The sequence below is a fragment of the Pollachius pollachius genome, assembly GCF_949987615.1.
Source record: "Pollachius pollachius genome assembly, chromosome: 13".
In the NCBI taxonomy this organism is placed as follows: domain Eukaryota; kingdom Metazoa; phylum Chordata; class Actinopteri; order Gadiformes; family Gadidae; genus Pollachius; species Pollachius pollachius.
The window spans coordinates 3,084,596-3,096,883 of NC_136946.1; positions in this window are offsets into that span (position 1 = coordinate 3,084,596).

A 12,288-nucleotide genomic window follows, 5' to 3' on the forward strand; every position below is an offset into this window, starting at 1 on the left:
ATTCATCTCCTCCGTGTGAAACGGAAAAATGACTCAAGCTAACTTCACACAAAACGTTACCAGGCTCACCTTGCACTGGTTTCACCCAAGGAAAGATAGTTTCCCAGTCTTTATCGTACCTGCATTTCCTCTTCTTAGCCGTACATGTCACGACTCAGAGCGGGAATCAATTGCAGATCAAAAGGATTTATTCTCAAACAGTCCAGCAGGCAAATCCGATTCCAGGTACAGGCAGGGTTCGTAAACAGGCAGGCACGCAGGCAGACAGGTACAGATGGACAGGTACGGGCAAGAGATCCAAAACCGATGGGCAGAAGACTTAGTCCAAAACAGGCAGGGTTCAAAACCGGGAAGAACAGTAACCTATAACTTCTCTTTAAAAAGCTTCACGCTAGTCTCACTCACGTGGCAGTCAGGTAGCAAACAGTACATACCCTGACGATCTGACAAAGTGAACAGAAAGGGCAGTGTTTAAATACTCCACCAATCAATACCCAATGAGAGACAGGTGAACAGAGAAAATGGAGGGAAACAAACAAAGGCAGGAAGTTGCCCAAATAAGGACATGGGTGTTACCCCGGGCACATGACCAACACATGACTACAAACATAGACAAAGTCCAGAATTATCACACTCCAACAGGTAGGGGGAGACAAAAACAACAGTCCATACGAGAATCCTGACAGTACGAGTCGTGCTTTCCTCCGTCTCGTGCTGCATGCCGTTCTGACCTGGTTTTCATTGTTTCTTCTCGGTGGGCGTGTCCTTAACCTGCGTCCGCGTCCCAGTTTGATTGACACGATCAACCAGCGTGCCCCGCCCCCTGATGACAGCCCTCACTGCTGTCTCCGCACACAGCTGTTTGATAAATGCCTGATTATAAAACCCGCATTTAAAAAAAATAAAAACGTCTCAATTTGCGGAAGGTGTAGAAGGTAATGGGAATGCGTGGCATCTGATCACCCTACATTCAGGTCCTTTTACACCAGCAAGTTCCTTTGACAGCACACATCCAAAGATTGGATTTTAGGTTTGGTTCTGTTTGATATAATGGGTCGAAATGGATGGTGTTGAGATTCCTGCTAAGGAGCCAATTCTGATATTTTCACACTCAAAGCCTAGCGAGCGTCAAACACGAAAGTTGACAGAGAAACCCTGACAACATGTCGACTAAAGATTTCTGACACCTTACGATTTTAGGTGATATGCCTACAATGTTTCACTTACTTCAATACTTTGCCTACTTTTTGTCTTCCTTTTCAACCAAACATTGGGTTGCATGGAGGTAACTGCCTTTGGTCCTGTCTGTACAGTGTTCAGCTTTCCAGATGTATAGATATTTAATCAAACCCATATCTCTCTGTTACACAAAACGGACCAGGAGGACACAGGTTCCCAGTCAATGCTCCTCTTCAATTGATTGAGTTGCAGATGCAGTTTAAGTTAGCTGTAAATGCATCATGTATCACAATGATTTCTATTCCTTATTTCTTACCAAAACTATGCCACTCATAACAATCATTTAATCTTTGCCCAGCCCTAATCAAGCAAGGCCTGGACTACATATAAAATGGAATGGAGACCATCCCCTGAAAATGTAATTGAGTCAAAGACAAGAGTTGATTCAAGTCTGCCAGACTGCCCCTGCTCTAAAACACACCACTAGTGAAGCATCATCCATACCTGTCCTTCCACCAAGCATTGCTTTTCTCTTGTGGACATGTTGTCCCCTGGTCCACTGGTCCACATTAAAGTGAATTGACTTGTGCTCCAGCTGAATTTGTTATTACTCATACATTCTCTGATTCTTGAGGTCATGGATCTCAACATGAAGTGTTTGACTCTCGCTGTGTTCGTTTGTTAGACCTCCAATAACCTGACCTTCAGCCCCTGGGGGAGACGGCTGACGAGAGGAGGAGGGGGGGGGCAGCAGGTCTCCCTCAACAGCACTGGAACAGAACCGGACCACCGGGGCCAAAGGAAACATTGACCTCAATGAAATGTCTTTTGTCCACAGGTTCACCAACATTGTATTAGCTTAGTTGAAAGCTAAAATATTACTTTTGTTGATTATGTAAGCTGGACTTAAGGAATATAGTTACAGGCTACATATTTAACATTTATCGATTCAACATGCATCTTATTTGTAGCGATAAAATAATGCAATTAAGTTCAATTGATTAAAACTTAAGGTTCTCATCCACATATTTTTTTACTAAGTCGTTTATACATATAATTGAATCATAATTCTAGTTTGTCAACAGGTTCCACAGAAATTAATTTGATACAACTCACATGTTTTTTTCATTTGGTTTATTGACCAACACAACACTGATGCAGCTAACATCGCGGGGCACATGGTACACAAAAAAACAATACATCTTCTGCACATTATTAGGCACCATCATTTGTAAACTGCCTTGTTGCAGCATAGAAATCCCAACAAAACATGCCTTGATTTGACAATATAACGGTCTAACAATACAACAGGCTTTTCATCTTTTGTAAAAGCAAAATTAAGGTGTGACATAATTTATGTAACAACACTGCTTTTTTAACAAAACACTTGCCACTGTCAACATTCATTTTAGCATTGCGGAGGGAAAACCTGAGTTGTAAACATTTTAAAAGCCCTCTCTCTCTCCCCTCTTTCTCTCTCCCTTTCTTCCTCTCTTTCTCCCCCACTCCGTTACTCTCTCACTCCTTCTCACTCTCATTTCAACAACACACACAAACATGTCACATTGTGCAGACGCAATTTCATGCCACAATCACAAAGACGAACAGGAACGCTATGAATGCTCCGAGACCGGAAGTGACGTCAAACAACTCGGAAGGCTGGCGTCCGAGGATTCAGGAACACAATACACCATTGCTGTGTTCTAATATCCATACTTCCATGAGTACACTTAGACGTAGTACACTATCCACATTCACTAAGTGAGCTAATTTTCAGATGTCAGTGTTGTTCCAAATCAAATACTCTGTGGTGCACTGACCGGAAATTACGATCACGACTGGGGAGGGGACTGCAATAAACATCCCGCTTTGAACGGTGAACTCTTTACGCCTAGCAGATATAAAAAGCTATAAAAGCTATAAAAACTACAAAATGACTCTATTAATGCAGGCTATGTGGAAAATGCACCGACTTTGGCTCAGCCTGGCTCCGCCCTCTTCCGCCACGTAGCTAAGATGGCTGCCGTTGAGTGCGAAAAGTGTCCATCGATCCACACTTCGCGATTTGACCGTTTTGAGTACACCATCCGGGTCCTTTCAGTACAATTATTTTCGCCCGATCTGAATTGGAACACCCTACGAACTCAAACTAAGACTAGTAAGTACGGATAGTATGGATATTGTTAGTTTCACTTTGCCGTTCTCCTGGAAACCAATGACGTCGCAGCCGTATTGAATTCCTATTGGTCCAGTCCGGCCTCTCCCTCGTGATCCGTCTCTTGTTCGCAGGTTTGCGGGTCAGTCCGTCTGCTGCTGGAGTCGGAGTCACGTCTCTGTGGATAATCTCATGGAGCTGTTTTTCTGAATACATCGATATGAAGGCGCTAATGGGGCTGCTGCTGTTGGTCTTTGTCATGTGCGGAGGCATTAACCGTGACTACCGTGTAGATTTCATTAATAGAACAAGTCCTTTATTTCCGGACACCTGGATACGACGTCACAGGTATAGCAGTACGGTGGCCCATACATTCATATATCACTACATTTCCCCCTTTTAAGTCATTGAGATATCCCATGCATTACCCAAACAGAACAGGCATAATTTTCCATAACGGGGTCACATAGAACTAGGATTTTGGGGTAGACTGCCCGCCATCCACAGCAACGTAGGGATTATTCTGCCCTCAATAGTTGCTGTCCCTATTGCGCTGAAAAAGTCCACGGGTTTCCGACTTCGGCAACAGCCATACAGTCCAAATCCATTTCGTAACTCAAAAGTGCATTTTTTCTTTTTTTTTTATAACAACTGTATGTCGGCATGAGAACAGTCAAAATCTCAACAATAACATTTCAATAACATTTCAACTTAACATAACCAATCCCTGCTTTAATTTGAAGTGTATCATAAGTGTATTAAAGCAGGCCTAAGAGTTAAGTGTCTCTATACCTGTAAGGAAGTCTGACCTCCCGACCTCTGGAAGTCACCTGTACCCCCCCCCGGCGGTGTATGCGGGGATGCATGCCCCACGGCTCGGTCTGGTGACATCTGGTCTGGTGGCTTGTCGCTGAGGGCAGGACTGGCCGCAGGAGAAGACCCGCTTGGCAGTGGTGTAGGTCTCTCAGCCCGCAGCTGCTGTTCTTCAGACGAATCTGCAGACCCCGGCAAGGCCTGTAGGTGTCTCCGGTTGCGACGCAGCACTGCACCGCTGTCCATCTTCACCAGGTACGACCGGGGCTCTTTGCACCGGCCAACGAATGTAGCAGGAGTTTTCCACCCCTTATCACCATCAATCTTGACTCTGACGTCCTGGCCCTGATGAAGTGGTGGAAGTGGACATGCAGAGTGGCGGCGGTCGTAGTAGAACCGGTAGGACGACTTTGTCTGTGTGTCTTTTTTCTGAACCCGTTGTCTGTCAACAGGTGCAGGCTGTAGCTTCTCTTCCAACATAGGAAGTGTAGTCATGATGCGTCTCCCAGTCATGAGCTGAGCTGGGCTCACACCGGTTGCTGCACTAGGGGTAGCTCTGTGACCCAACAGAGCCAGATGTGGATCAGGCTGCTTCAGGATGTGCTTGGCCGTCTGAACAGCCCGTTCTGCTGCACCGTTCGCCTGGGGGTAGTGAGGGCTAGTTGTAGTATGGGCAAAACCATACTTCTCACTAAAGTCTTTGAACTCCCCACATGTGAACTGTGGGCCGTTGTCACTCACCAGTTCAAGTGGTATCCCCCATCTCACGAACATGGCTTTGAGCCTGTTGATGACTTGTATGGTGGACGTTGAAGAGAGGTGAGCTATGTCAAGGTCCCTTGAGTAATAGTCCGTCACCACGAGATAACTCTTCTTTTCCAGTTCACAGAGGTCTGCTGCAATACGCTGCCATGGGCCCTCTGGTAGGGCTGTGGTGAGTAGTGGCTCACGTCGCTGAGTGGGTCTGTTTTCGACGCAGAATCGGCATGCTGAGACTTTCTGTGTTATCTCACCACTGATGCGTGGCCACCACACTGACATCCTGGCTCGCGCACGGCACCTTGTCAGGCCCTGATGGCCTCCATGAATCTGCTCCAGTATGGCAGATCTCAGCTCAACAGGGATAACGATCCTATCCTGATAGAGCACCAGCCCATCTGTTTCGGAGAGATGAGCCCTAGCAGAAAAATAAGGCTGTAGAGATGGTAGCATCCGTGACTTTGGTGGCCACCCATTTCTGATAAAGGCTATGATCTGCAGCAGCTCACCGTCCTGTTGAGTAGCTGTGCGGATCTCGCTGAGTCTTTGTGATGAGACTGGAGCATTGGCAACGACTGATTCCACGTAGGCCTGTACCTCGTGCTCCAGCTCTCCATCACTCACCTCAGACAAGGGCTGTCTGGAGAGCGTGTCGGTGACGACTAACTGTTTCCCTGGAATGTGCTCGGCCACCACATTAAAACGAAGAAGGCGCATGAGAAGCCTCTGACACCTAGGAGGAGCTTTGTCCAGGTCGTAGGTATTGATAAGCGGCACAAGAGGTTTGTGGTCTGTGTGCACGTGAAAACTGTCCATACCTTGTACGTAGCGTGCAAACCTCTCGCAGGCCCACACACACGCCAGGCACTCCTTTTCAATTTGTGAGTACCTTTTCTCGGCCTCCGACAGTGTACGAGAACAGAATGCCACTGGCTTCCACTCGCCGCCATGTTCCTGCATTAACGCAGCCCCTATGCCGTAGCTGCTCGCGTCTGCACTGACGACAGTCTTCCTGTTAGCTTCGTAGTATGCCAGAGCAGGGGCTGACACAAGCATGGCTTTGACAGTCTCAAACGCTCTTTCCTGTGCCTCACTCCAGACCCAGTCGTTTTCCTTCTTCAGCAGATCAGTGATCGGATGCATTTTGGTGGAGAGATCAGGCAGAAATCTCCCAACATAGTTGATGAGGCCCAGGACCTGACGCAGTTCCTCAACACTTGTTGGACTGGCCATTTGGGTGACTGCCTTCACCTTGCTGGGGTCCGGCCTCAGGCCATCCGCACTGATGAGGTGTCCAAAGTACTGAATTTCTGACTTGCCAAAGTGGCATTTGGCCCTGTTCAATTTCAGTCCACTGTCTTTGACAGTCCTCAAAACTGCATTCACTACGGTCATGCTCCTCGGTCGTGGCTCCATACACCAGAATGTCGTCCATGACTACGACAACCCCCTCGTGGTCCTTAAGCAAAGTGGACATCTGTCTTTGAAATTTTTCTGGGGCTGACGTTATCCCGAATGGGAGTCTACGGAAACAGAACCTGCCAATGGGAGTAATGAACGTTGTCAGCTTGCGGCTATTCTCCTCCAACGGGATTTGCCAAAATCTGCATGAAGCGTCGAGAGTGGAGAATATCTTCGCTCCAGCCAGCTTTGGAGCGATGTCTTCAAGCGTTGGTAAAATGTACCTCTCACGCTTTACTGCCTTGTTCAGGCATTTTAGGTCTACGCACACTCTTACTTCTTTGTTTTTCTTTTCGACAGGGACCATCGGGGCACACCAATCCGTGGGGTCCGTGACCTCCTCAATTATGCCCAGGGACAGCATGCGTCGTAATTCAGCTTCAACTTTTGGCAGGAGAGGAAACTGGATACGGCGCGGCGTTGTCAGGGTGTAGGGCTCTGCATCCGGCTTCAATTCCATCTTCACAGGGTCACACTTGAACAGGCCAATGTCCCCAAACACACCCTCTAGCAGATCTGATGCAACAGCATTGACTCTCATCACCAGGCCCATTCTCTTAGTGACACTGCGTCCCAGTAGATTATGTGAGTACGGCCCCCTTATAACAGTCACCCAGTACTTGTAACGCTGTCCCTTGTATGGACTTGTGGCAAGGAATCTGCCCACACATTGCACTTCACCCCCTGGGCTGGTAACGAGTGGTTTTGGCCCAGTCATCACCAATCGTGGGTGCCGCGCTAGCCAATTGAAAGCAGCCTGTGATATTACTGTGATGTCTGCACCAGTGTCTATTTTAAATTCAACAGGACTGCCATTTACACGCAATTCCACCAGCCACTCATTTCCGGAGTCAGGCTGCTCAATCACGTCTGTTGTCGCCTCCATTACAGCCCCAACGAAAAATGCATCTTCACTGTACTCCTCCATACAGTCAGACGTGACATTGACTTCTTTTAGTGATTTACTTTGACAGACGGCCTCGAAGTGCCCTAATTTGTTGCATTTCCTGCATCTCTTATCTTTAGCTGGGCAGGGGCGTGCGTTCCCATGCTGACCATTGCTACGTGAACAGGTAAACCGCCTTGACTCACCCCTGTCGTCCTTTCTCTGCCACTGCGGTCTATCCTTCGCGCCATTTCTTCCATTGGATTGCCATCTTCCTTGTCTCATAGCATCCACTGCACAGTCACTGTCAGCACGCAAGCTCACGTATTGCTGTTTTATTTGCTCACTCTGACGAGTTATTTGAATCGCTTTCTCAAGCGACAGTTCTGGCTCCAACTGTAACTTTTCTGAAACTCCCGTGTCGGAGATGCCAATCACAATCCTATCCCTGATTTGCTCGTCCTTGGTCACTCCGAACTCACAGTACTGCGCTAGCTCGTACAGGCTTCTGATAAAAGCTTCAATAGGCTCACCAGGCTTTTGAACCCACTTATGAAAGCATGCCCGTTCGTGTATTACGTTTCTCTTCGGCACAAAATGCTTGTGAAATTTCTTTATCACAATGCCGTAATCATGCTCAGGGCTTACTTCATCATCATCGTCTTCGCTCCGGTCAAACACAAACGAATCGTATATAGCCTCCGCCTCACTTCCCATAGCATAGAGAAGCGTGTTCCCCTGCACTACACCACTGTCCCGGTCTAGTTTTGTTGGCACTCGATAGCGATCAAAACGTCGCAGCCACATCGGCCACTCAGCCGGACGGGTGAAATCAAACTTTTCTGGAGGTCCCAACTTCGCCATTGTCACTTAAAAAAAATTGTAAATATCCCACTTCTGACACCATGCCATGTGCGGAGGCATTGACCGTTACTACCGTGTAGATTTCATTAATAGAACAAGTCCTTTATTTCCGGACACCTGGATATGACTTCACAGGTATAGCAGTACGGTGGCCCATACATTCATATATCACTACAGTCTTTGGTCACCGTGTGTCCTCAGGTAAAACTGACTCAAGTCTTCAAAACTATCTTTCCAAAAGGTTTGTTTATGGTCCCTGAAGAGACAATGCTTAGATTCCCTAATCTGGTTGAAATGCATTTGATAATCCTCTCATGAGTTAAATTAATCCACACAATGATTAATCTTTTACTGTGAGTATTTAAACTAATATAAGAACATTCATTCTGGGTTCAACTGTGAAAAAGAAACCAGCGCAATGGTTTGATGACGTCGTTCATACAATCTATTATCAGAACCAAACATTAAAGGAGACATATTATGGTGTTTTCCCAACAAGTAAACATAGTATTTCAGTTCCAGAAAACATGTTTTTGAAGCTGTTTGCTGGAAATAGCTTTTAGGAACAAAAATCTCGCATACCGCTGTTCCACTCTGTGTCAGTCCCTTCAGAATGCTCTGTTTCTGGTGTCTGTAGCTTTAATGCACATGAGCTGCTGCCCATTGACCAATGAGCTGTCAGACTGAACCACAGCATGGAGGAGAATGGATTGTTGCCGATGGGGACTCCTGGAGCTCTATATATCATTTAATATAGTCCTAGTATCAGGGGTGTAGGAATGAGTTTAACATTGGGGGGGACACATATTGGAAACCTGACAGATCCATCAATGGTTTGAACAGAAATATGTCATAAATTAACTACACTGAAAAAATTCACAAATATATTTTATTCTACTAAAAATATACATTTGTAAATGTAAAGGAAAACACATTTTGAATGGCAGTAATGAACTGATAAATATCAAATCAATTCTTTAATTGCACACTCAATCATCCAGTTTTTTAGAATAAGAAGCGATGACAAGATGCTGTGTTGCGCTTTCAAAATAAAATAAAATATTTTTAAATAAATTATACCCCCGGTATAATTTTTAGGTGGGACAAATGTGCCTGTCTCCAATATTGGAGGGGACACGTCCCCTCCGTCCCCCCCGGTTCCTACGCCCTTGCCTAGTATAATAATATTATATATGGGTATTTATATAATATTATATCTAATTTCACGGCCAAAATCTATGTGCGCCTCAGATGATATTATGAATCATAAAGACTGCGTCTGACGTCTCTGGAACTTGCACAACAAGTAAAGACTCGTAGTGGGGGATATCTCGGCCATGGTTGAGAGGAATTGGGGAAAAATAACTTTGGCCTTGACTCTCTGAGGTCCATGAACCGCGACGTGGAGGAGAAAGGGATTGTACTCCAGCAGCTCAGCTCCGGGAGTACAATCCCTTTCTCCTCCATGTCTCCAAAGCTTTGGCGGTAGTCCGGCAGAGAAAGGGATTGTACTCCCGGAGCTTTGCTGCAGGGCTACCGCCGAGTTCCCCCCGCCGGAGCTGATCGTCCGCTGGTCCAAAAAATCTTAGCTATGCTCTGATTGGAGGGGAGTGGGGAAGTGGGAGGTAATATTCATCTGTGCCATCTTCCTACGTAGGATGGGGCACCGAAACTGACTCGCTCGTTTGGTAACTGTAGGCGGGTACTTTCAGAAATGCATATCTCACTCAAAAAATCATGTACAGACTTTTTTCTGAAAAACATATTATTCTGAAATATAATAATTCTATTATGATGTTATTCATTATTATCATTCCAATGATGTCAATGTGAAGATAGTTAAAATGCCATAATTTAATAAAGAAATTCACCAATATACTTATAATTATGAAAGTTAATTGATAGTTGATTCAATAATTGTTTATTGTTTAAGTCAGCAGTAATGATTAAGAGGCAGCTGGTTGTGTTGTAGTTGAAGGTCTGGTCAGCCAGTGCTGTAGGCTACAGTGAGATGTTTGGATGTCAATAAGATCAAATAGTCTATAGTAATGAACTGTATTAACTTCTCTTTCTGTCTGTCTGACGGTCTACAGTAATGTACAATCTAAAACGTCCTGCCTGTCTGTGTGTGTACAGTGATGTACTGTATTAACCTGTACGTCTGTCTACAGTGATTCACTCTGAGGATTTTCCTCACATCGTCATCTGGACTCTCAACCTTCTCAGAGTTTGTCGTTGATGGGATGCTGGATGGAGTTCAGATTGGGTACTATGACAGAAACAGTAAGAGAATAGTGCTGAAGCACGCCTGGATGGACCAGTTCACCAGAGATCATCCGGATAAACTGAAGTTGTACACTGAAATGGCTTTGGATGCCCAGCAGACCTTCAAAGCCACTATCGGGATTCTGATGAAGCGCCTTAACCAGACAGGAGGTAAGTTTATATCTAATGTCTGACCTCTCACATGGAGATATCCATAATTTAACCTCGAATCCCAATATTAAATCAATATTTTTTCATCACAGTATTATCTACTGCTAGATTAGCCTGGGTATACCCATGCTGCCTTGCGCGCTATTTCATTTCGCGCTGCTAGTCAGCCTGGATTCCATGGATCTGAATTTCGCCTGAGATAGGGAACCAATCACAGAATGGGGAGGGACGGCAAGACGATGACAACGTCTATTCGACACGCCCATCGTCTTCTTCCTCATCGAATGTCTTTCGCTCTACACACGTCATCTGTTATAATTGATACGATTGGCTATGAGCTACGTACAGACTCATATGATAGACATTCGTAGCGCCCAATAAACGGCTCCGGGCAATCGTAAACCACGCCTCAAATATGAGAAAATGAATGTGTGCTTCCCAGAACTCATCTCAATGTAGATTGAGATGAGGTCTGGCGTTAGCCAGGCTACTGCTAGATATGTCTCATCTCCAGGGTGCGATTTGTGAAAAAACCAGAGGGGGGGATAATTTTGAGAAACATTTTAAAATGTTTCAAAATGAAGACGGACCCTGTGTATTTTGGTTGTTAATTATTACGATGTAATGGTGAAAATACTTTGGGTGGGGGGGATCATTTTTATCCCCACCGAGGATAAAAATAATTCAGCAGAGGGTATGACGTGTAAACCAGAGGGGGGGATAATCCCCACCATCCCCACCGGCAAATCGCACCCTGCTCATCTCATAAAAATGAAAATTATTCTAAAAGTTTGTAGTTAACATGACAAAATGGCCAACTCCAAAAGACAAATACAGTTAAATTCACAGATAACGTAACATGACATATAATTAATGGAGGTAACGGCTATTAATATTCTTAAACGCCCCGGCAGTGATTAATAAAGTCACATCTGCTTTAATCAAGGGAACGTTTTGCGGGTTTACCGGCTGCATTACCGGCATGTAACCTGCAGGTGGTGCTGCTGTGCTGCCGTGTTTCTAAATAATATTTGTTCCAGTCCGTTGGATCTTCATTCCCCAACACGACCAACACACACACATGTCCAGAAGTATATATATATATATATATATATATAGATAAATACACACACACACACACACACACACACACACACACACACACGCACACACACACACACACACACACACACACACACACGCACACACACACGACATGTCTTTAATCCTGGAGGTGATTGTGTCTTTGTTTGTTAATCTGTTAAAGATAACCTCTGAACTGCCGAGGAAAGCCTCTTTTATCTATCCTCCATCGGAGTATCTGAGAAGTTCCAAAGACAACGATTTCACAGTAAAGTACTGACACAGCTCGGTCCGTCAGGGAATAAATCAGACTTAGTTTGTCCAAGACGGCTGAAACAGGCGACCATTACACAACCTGCTTCTTTAGCTCCTGCCATCATCAACTTACATGGTATAAAACAACAAAGATAGCTAGCAGGCTAGCGGTATTAGCTCCACACGTCTGCTGGTCAGATGAAGGGGTAAGGGTGGTAAATGGTGGTGTACGGGGTGTAGGGTGGTGTAGGGGACTGTAGGGCGGTGTTGAGCTCTGGCTGGTCTTATTTTTTCAGCTATTTATTAATGTTGGTTATTGTTATAATAATATTCATATGGTTATATGAGTAATATCCCAAAGTAATCCCACCCTTTCTGTCTCTCCCTCTCTCTCTCT